Source organism: Zootoca vivipara, chromosome 7, assembly GCF_965207765.1.
Source record: "Zootoca vivipara chromosome 7, rZooViv2.hap1.1, whole genome shotgun sequence".
NCBI classification, from domain to species: domain Eukaryota; kingdom Metazoa; phylum Chordata; class Lepidosauria; order Squamata; family Lacertidae; genus Zootoca; species Zootoca vivipara.
The window spans coordinates 87,037,099-87,044,428 of record NC_142590.1 but is presented as its reverse complement, the minus strand read 5'-3'; the positions used below and the strand labels follow the sequence as shown (position 1 = coordinate 87,044,428).

At 46.3% G+C, this 7,330-nt stretch overlaps 1 pseudogene; it reads right to left on the bottom strand.

The window, feature by feature from the left end:
• Positions 1-2,518: 2,518 nt before the first annotated feature.
• On the bottom strand, positions 2,519-3,436 carry LOC148685173 (taste receptor type 2 member 1-like; annotated as a pseudogene).
• Between the last annotated feature and the right edge of the window lie 3,894 nt (positions 3,437-7,330).

Sequence of the window (7,330 nt, the reverse complement as noted above, 5' to 3'; positions counted from 1 at the left end):
AGATGATACCTTTGATTTTTGAAACATCTCATTCTTACATTGCCTCTGTGCATCACTTGCCCCTCAAGATCAGGCAATAAGCTTCGTAAAGGAAAGGGAGGGGGAAGCAAGCTAACGTAATAAATATGTTGTGTTTTGGGCACACAGGAAATTCTATCATACACAGTATTGTGGGGAGACATAGATGCACAGAGGCTGATCCTTCCCAAGAATATAAATGTGCCGTATGATCAAAAATGTCTGACTCCACCAAGTAGCAGCCAACCAGCTGCTCCTAACAGCCAACAGACAGTGCACAAAAGTGATTGCCTGCCCATTCTGTCTAGTTAATAGCCGTTGGTAGACCTGTCCTTCACTGAAGCATTAATCCCCTTCAGAGATTCAGAGGGAGAGCAGGTGGCTCTGAGGAAGGAACAGGTCATGGTAGGAACTCAGGGAGGTGAAGCTGTGCTGGAGTCAGATTTTCATGTCCAAAGAAGAATCATGACAGGCATCCCCAAACTGTGGCCCACCAGATGTTTTGGACTACAATTCCCATCTTCCCCGACCACTGGTCCTGTTAGCTAGGGATCATGGGAGTTGTAGGCCAAAACATCTGGTGGGCCACAGTTTGGGGATGCCTGTCATAAGGCATCTTTCCCAGGCCTTTGACCATTTTGGTTGCCTTCTTCTGGACACGTTCCAGCTTGTCAGTATCCTTCTTGAACTGTGGTGCCCAGAACTGGACACAGTACTCCAGGTGAGGTCTGACCAGAGCAGAATACAGTGGTACTATTACTTCCCTTGATCTAGATTCTATACTCCTATTGATGCAGCCCAGAATTGCATTGGCTTTTTTAGCTGCTGCATCACACTGCTGACTCATGTCAAGTTTGTGGTCTACCAAGACTCCTAGATCCTTTTCACATGTACTGCTCTCAAGCCAGGTGTCTCCCATCCTGTATTTGTGCCTTTCAATTTTTTTGCCCAAGTGTAGTACTTTACATTTCTTCTTGTTGAGACTGAATGGAGTTCAAGGAAGGAAGGGAGGGAGGGAGGGAGGGAGGGTATGTGGGAGTCTTGGCTCATCATAGTCCACAGGAATTGAAAATGTATGAATATGTAGTAACGGCAAAGCTTATGAGTTTCATAAGGGTGAAAGAAGGGAGGCAATAAAATAACAGGGTTTTTTCAGAATAAAAAAAATATATTTATTGCCTCCTGACATAGTAAGGCACATACTGCAAGATATAATTAGGCTTTAATTTTTACATCATGTAAAAACAAATAAGAATGGTGAAGAGACTAGAGGCTAGCACATTTATGCATATTGTCCTGGAGTTGCCAGTACAAATATACGTCTGGGTGTGGGCGATCGTAAAAACAATAAGGTCAGAGGGAAATGAAAAGAGTAAAACTTCAGGCAGTGATAATTAGTACATAGTTAGCAGTAGTAATTTCCAAAACCCTTTTTTAATGCAGATAGCATGGCACCGTTAAGCACATGGAATGTGTTAGAAGTTCTTTGTCTCAGTTCAGAGCACAAATCATATAGGTGAAAACTCCTGATGTATTATAATTCAATGTTTTCTTATCGCAGTGTCTCTTCTGAAGTTCCTTTGCTGCAGGACGACTACTTTCTGGTTATTTATACAGTGTCCTAGAAGGTTTCCCTGTTCTGCCACTTCCTTTTGAATACTGAGATTTCTGACATTTCTGACATTGTCCATTTTGTATTTTGTGTAGAGAGTAGACTAGCTCGTTCCTCCTCTGTAGAAAGCAAAAGGGCAGTGCTGGCAGACATCATGTTGGAAGGCGAGCAGGTGAACAATCCCCTGAGGTTTTGGATGGCATCATTAATTCTGAAACAGTTTTCAGAGTAAGTCTGTGGACAGCGTCTCCGTTCCCCATCTCCACAGCCCTGTTATGGGCATGTTGTTCCTTGGGAAGAGCTGTTTTGGATCAGGAGATTCCTGTAAGGAAGTATAGGTCGACAGCCAAGGCGTGTGAGAGGGAAGTGTCATTCTCCAGACTTGGGTGTCGATAACTGATGAAATGTGTGAGTGATTTCATTTGGAGGCTGTAAGTGGCAAAATGTGTTTGTTTTTGCACTAGGCTGGCTCTTTGGGCATCTGCTTTGTTTTGCCTGTATTAGATGGGCATTGTACTTTGAGGAATGATGTAAGTTGTTAAGTGGTGAGTCCTTATCCCGTGATCCTAAAGAGATATACAGTAGCAGGCTTTGTTTTTAAAAAGTAGCTGGCATGTGGAGGGGGTGGGGAGAGAAGGTTGGCAAGGAACTTTAAGCATTATTCCTTCCATTTCCTGATCAGAATTGCAGTGGCAGGATAGCACTGACTGGAACCAAGAGGGGCTTTCCACGCATTGCAATTAACAGCCGTGATAGGAGCAGGACAATGCTGATTGAAAACATGAGAGCGAAGAAAGCGTTACAGTCCTTCCTCCACTTCACACCCTACACTTGACCAGGCTTGGGGCCCCTGAGCCAGCTCCTCTTACAAAATGCAACATCTAAGAATTATGAAGGCTTTGCTCTCGGAAACATCCAGGCGGCTGCCTGCTTGAGCTTAGGATTCACCGACAACAGGATGGCAGCCTGCACAGGGGAATACGATATTATAACTGTTACACACACTGAAGCAGCAAATACATTTTTTGCAGCTTGTCCAGTTATACACAAGGTCTCTGCCACGTAAAAAGAAATGGAAAGAATCAGGAGGAAGAGCACTGTTCCAGCTGCCTTGACGTGGGCTTCTGTTTGAGGGCTCCTAAATTTGGATTCTTTACCTGTCACCTGGCAGACATGCCTGCAGAGCGAGGTTACTACCAGGATGGAGCAAAGGGAAACTATAAGAAAGGGACAAACAGTATTACCAATTAGAAGCAAGACTTCAAGAGAGCTGTCAAACTCATTCTCTGTCTTTCCTTGTGTCATGTTTGCATCGCTGACTGTTGCGTTGCTCATGAGAGAAATATACCGGTACCTATTTTGAATGACAATGAAGGACATAAATGATGTGATGATGAGAGAGCCCCCAAGAAACCAGGGCACCATCCGCGATATCCTCAGCTTGCACCAAAGGAAGAGGGAGTGTGTGCTGTTCACTATCTTGATGCAATAGAAGAAACAGAGCCAGGCAATGACCCAGAGTCGGGAGAATAGGCCAAAGGCTACAAAGAAGTAATACACACCATATATTACGCTGCCATCGATGTCAGGCTTTAACCCGTATCTAATAAAATATGCAGTCAGAATAAGTGTGAAGAAGATATTGGACGTACCCATGGATAGAATAAGTTGTTCCCTAGCCGCGAGGGTCTTGCATTTAGCTCATTCAATGACTATCACTGCAACTACAAAGCCATTGGAGATCAGCCCACCGAGGGCCAAGTCAATTAAAGCCACCAGAAAGGAAGTGATGTGGGAAGAAGGCATCTCTCTGGATCCTTTCAGACTGCTGTACAGGTAAGACTTTCAGCGACCAAAATTGTTGAGCTAAAGTGGAGAGGGTGAGTGAGTTAGCAGGGCTGTGGCATAGTTTTTAATAGGCTGGGAACCATGCAAACGAACCATGTGCTGGACTATGTAAATGAATGGGATTCCCGGGCTCCTCCTTTCCTTACTGCTTCTATCTCACATAGTGGTGTTGATGCACTATATACCAAAGGGCCTCCTGTCGAAGTTGTCTTGAGTGAGGGTGGTACTCCTTTTTGGTGGTTTTGCGAATAAGAAAGTCAGTGGCCCAGATTCTACTACTCAGGGAATAAATAGCAGGAGCTGGAAATTCTGCTGTTGGCACCTGGAAGAAGCCAGGTCTGAAAGGCTTGCCTTCAGACTCTCTTCATTCAGCCCACACTTTTTTTTATTGGATCCACTTTAAAAGCAAATTCTATTTCCTTAACAGTAAGTTAGTTTGCGTCTCCAAACTAAAAGCCTTATGTAGTCCTTTGTGCCATTCCTTTTGTTGCTGCTCATTTCTCCACCCCCAACACACTATTTCTTCTTTAAAAACAGATACAAGATTCTTAATGCAAGGTGAAAATCCAGCATGTGACAATCAAAATAGGAGTTAGTTCAGAGATTCACCACCACTCACTTGCTCATTGCACAGGGTGAATTTCTGCTGCTGCTTAAATCCACACCAGCACAATGACCCAAAGCTTATTCATAATGGAGTTTCTAATAATAATAATAATAATAATAATAATAATAATAATAATAATAATAATTTTTTATTTATACCCCGCCCTCCCCAGTCAAAACCAGGCTCAGGGCGGCTAACACCAATAAAATTACAATAAAACATAAAAAGTAATTAATTAAAATACAAATTAAAATACAATATTAAAATTTAAAATGCAGCCTCATTTTACGTAGTCCATAAATCCAGCCATGAGGGAGGAAAACACAGGGGTCAGACTAAGTCTGACCCAAAGGCCAGGCGGAACAGCTCTATCTTGCAGGCCCTGCAGAAAGATGACAAATCCCGCAGGGCCCTGGTCTCCTGTGAAAGAGTGTTCCACCAAGTTGGGGCCAATACTGAAAAGGCCCTGGCCCTAGTAGAGGCCAATCTAGTCACCTTATGGCTCGGGATCTCCAGAATACTGTCAGATGTCTTTGTTTTATTTTGCAAAAAGACCTCATCGCCTGTGTCATTCGGATTAACAATTTCAACTGTGCTCAAGGTTGTTGTTGCCATGCCAAAGATCTGAACTTTTGAGGAGGTGGGAATCAGTGCTGCTCACAATTTTGATACAATAGAAGACACACAAAGCCAGGCAATTGCCCAGAGATGGCAGAATATATATATTTGAATAAACAGACATGTATACTGCCCAATCCCATTCATGCTTGGAATTTAATCCTAGTATATTCAATGAGCTTTTTCTAAGGCAAGAGCAGATAAGATTGCTGCTTTAATTGATCAGTTTACCAGTCAAATCATGATAGGGTTTTGTTTCTTTGGAGTATTAAAAAAGCACACAGATTTGCTTGTTGCTGTTTTCCAAAACAGGAAATGCAAAGATGTGTCTTTTATTTAGCACAGTGGTAACTATATCTGTTCTCCATCTCTGATTATTCATCGTCATCCTGGGGGGGAAAGTGACAAATGGGGTGCCACAGGGTTCTGTCCTGGGCCGATTATTGTTGTTCCACGTCTTTATGAATGACATGGAGAATGACATTGAGGGGGTGCTCATCAAATTTGCAGATGACACCAAACTGGGAGGGGAAGCTAAAAGACAGAATTTGGATTCAAAATGACCATAACAGATTGGAGAACTGAGCTCAAACTAATACAGTACAATGAATTTCAATAGGGACAAATGTAAGGTTCTGCCCTTAGGCAGGAAGGGCCAGCTGCACAAATATAAAATGGGGGTTGTGGGCTCAAGCCCCATGTTGGACAAAAGATTCCTGCATTGCAGGAGGTTGGACTAGATGACCCACGTAGTCCCTTACAACTCTACAATCCTATGAATATGCAGTATGTGTAAATAACCATATATCATAAAGACACCACAGTCTCCACTGTGCCACATTAACAAAAGGAAACACCAACCCTGGGTAAGCGCCTGGAACCCTGGTAATCTCGCACCACTTGGAGATTAGGGTGGTATGCAACAATATTATTAATGCTATGCTATGCTATGCTATGCTTAGAGCCCTTTTTCCATTGGAAAAATAAGCACTGATAAGGTAAGCTATGCATTGAGCTTCAACAATGTTAGAGCATCATGCTTTGCTTTAAGTATTGCCTGTACTCTGTTATTATCAGTTTCAGAGGCACTTTGAACTGTTTGTTCAACTTTGCACTGTTTGTTGCCCTTCGGCGTCGGGATTTAAAAAGAGGATTTCATTAATGGTTAAAAAAAAATGTAGATTACACAAAGCCTGAATAATGAAGCTTTCTTTCAGCCAATGAATTCTGACAAAAAGGAATGAATTATTACTATTAATTTATTACAAAGTTCTTTTTAATGACGTAATAATAATAATACCAACAATATGGAGACTTATTTTGTAGCAAGAAAGACAGACAGATGGACGTTCTTAGGAAACATGGAGCCTGTGGTGTGGCCTCAGCCTACCGTGTTTCCCACATTTTAAGACACCGTCTTATTGCTTTTTTCTCTCAAAAAACCACGGGGTGGCTTATTTTTGGTGGCATGTCTTATTTTTTTACGGTATTACGGTTTTTACAGCACCTTCAGGTCTTCTTGGCCGGGCCAGGCTGCTGGCTCGGGGCACTGCGCGCCATGCTGCTGGGCTGTCTGAGCGCTGCTGGGCGCTTTGAGCAGCTGGGCGCTCCGCGCGCTCCAGCAACCATTTCTGGGCGGCGGGGCGGCGGTGGCCGGGTGGAGGCGAGGCCGCTGGCTCTGGCGCTCAGCTCTGGGGCTGCTGGGCGCTCCGCGCGCTCCAGCAGCCGTTTCCGGGCGGCGGGATGGCGGCGGCCGGGTGGAGGCGAGGCCGCTGGCTCTGGCGCTCAGCTCCGGGTTGCTGGGCGCTCTGCACGGTCCAGCAGCCGTTTCCGGGGGGCGGGGCGGCGGCAGCCGGGTGCAGGCGAGGCCGCTGGCTCCGGCGCTGCTGGGCGCTCCGCGCGCTCCAGCAGCCGGTTCCGGGCGGCGGGGCGGCGGCAGCCGGGTGCAGGCGAGGCCGCTGGCTCCGGCGCTGCTGGGCGCTCCGTGCGCTCCAGCAGCCGGTTCCGGGCGGCGGAACAGCAGGTCTTCTCCGGGCGGCGGAACAGCAGGTCTCCTCCGGGCGGCGGAACAGCAGGTGCGGGTGGAGGACGCTGAAGGCGACGCGGCTATTGGTGGCTCGTGCGCTCCGCGGGGGGAAGGGAGCGCACGCCGCCTGGCCAGCCGCGTCTTGTTACTGGCGGGTTGGTAGGCCTCCTCGGCCGGTCCAAGCAGAGACCCGACTGCTGGCTCGGCGCTCTGCCTGGCACTGCTGCGCGCTGCGAGCGCTCGGTGCTGCAGCAGCCGCCGGGAGGCTTTAGAGTAAATGCCCTGAGCAGCATGAATTAATGCTACTGGCAATCAAGCAAGGGAGGGGAACTTTTTTTGGCTTGACAGACCCGATCGTTCTTCCCACCCCACACAGTTTGCAAAGCAACAGAGGCCCGGCCGCTGGCTCAGCACTCCGCCCGCACTGCTGCAGGCATGGAGATACACTATGTCTTATTTTCGGGGTATGTCTTATCTTTCGCAAATGCTTAAAATTGCTGCCCTGGCTTACTTTATGACTACGTATTAAAAAGGGGGAAACACGGTATATGACATGACAGTCCCTGGGAGGGAGAGAGGGAACCTTCCTTCAAAGAGATGG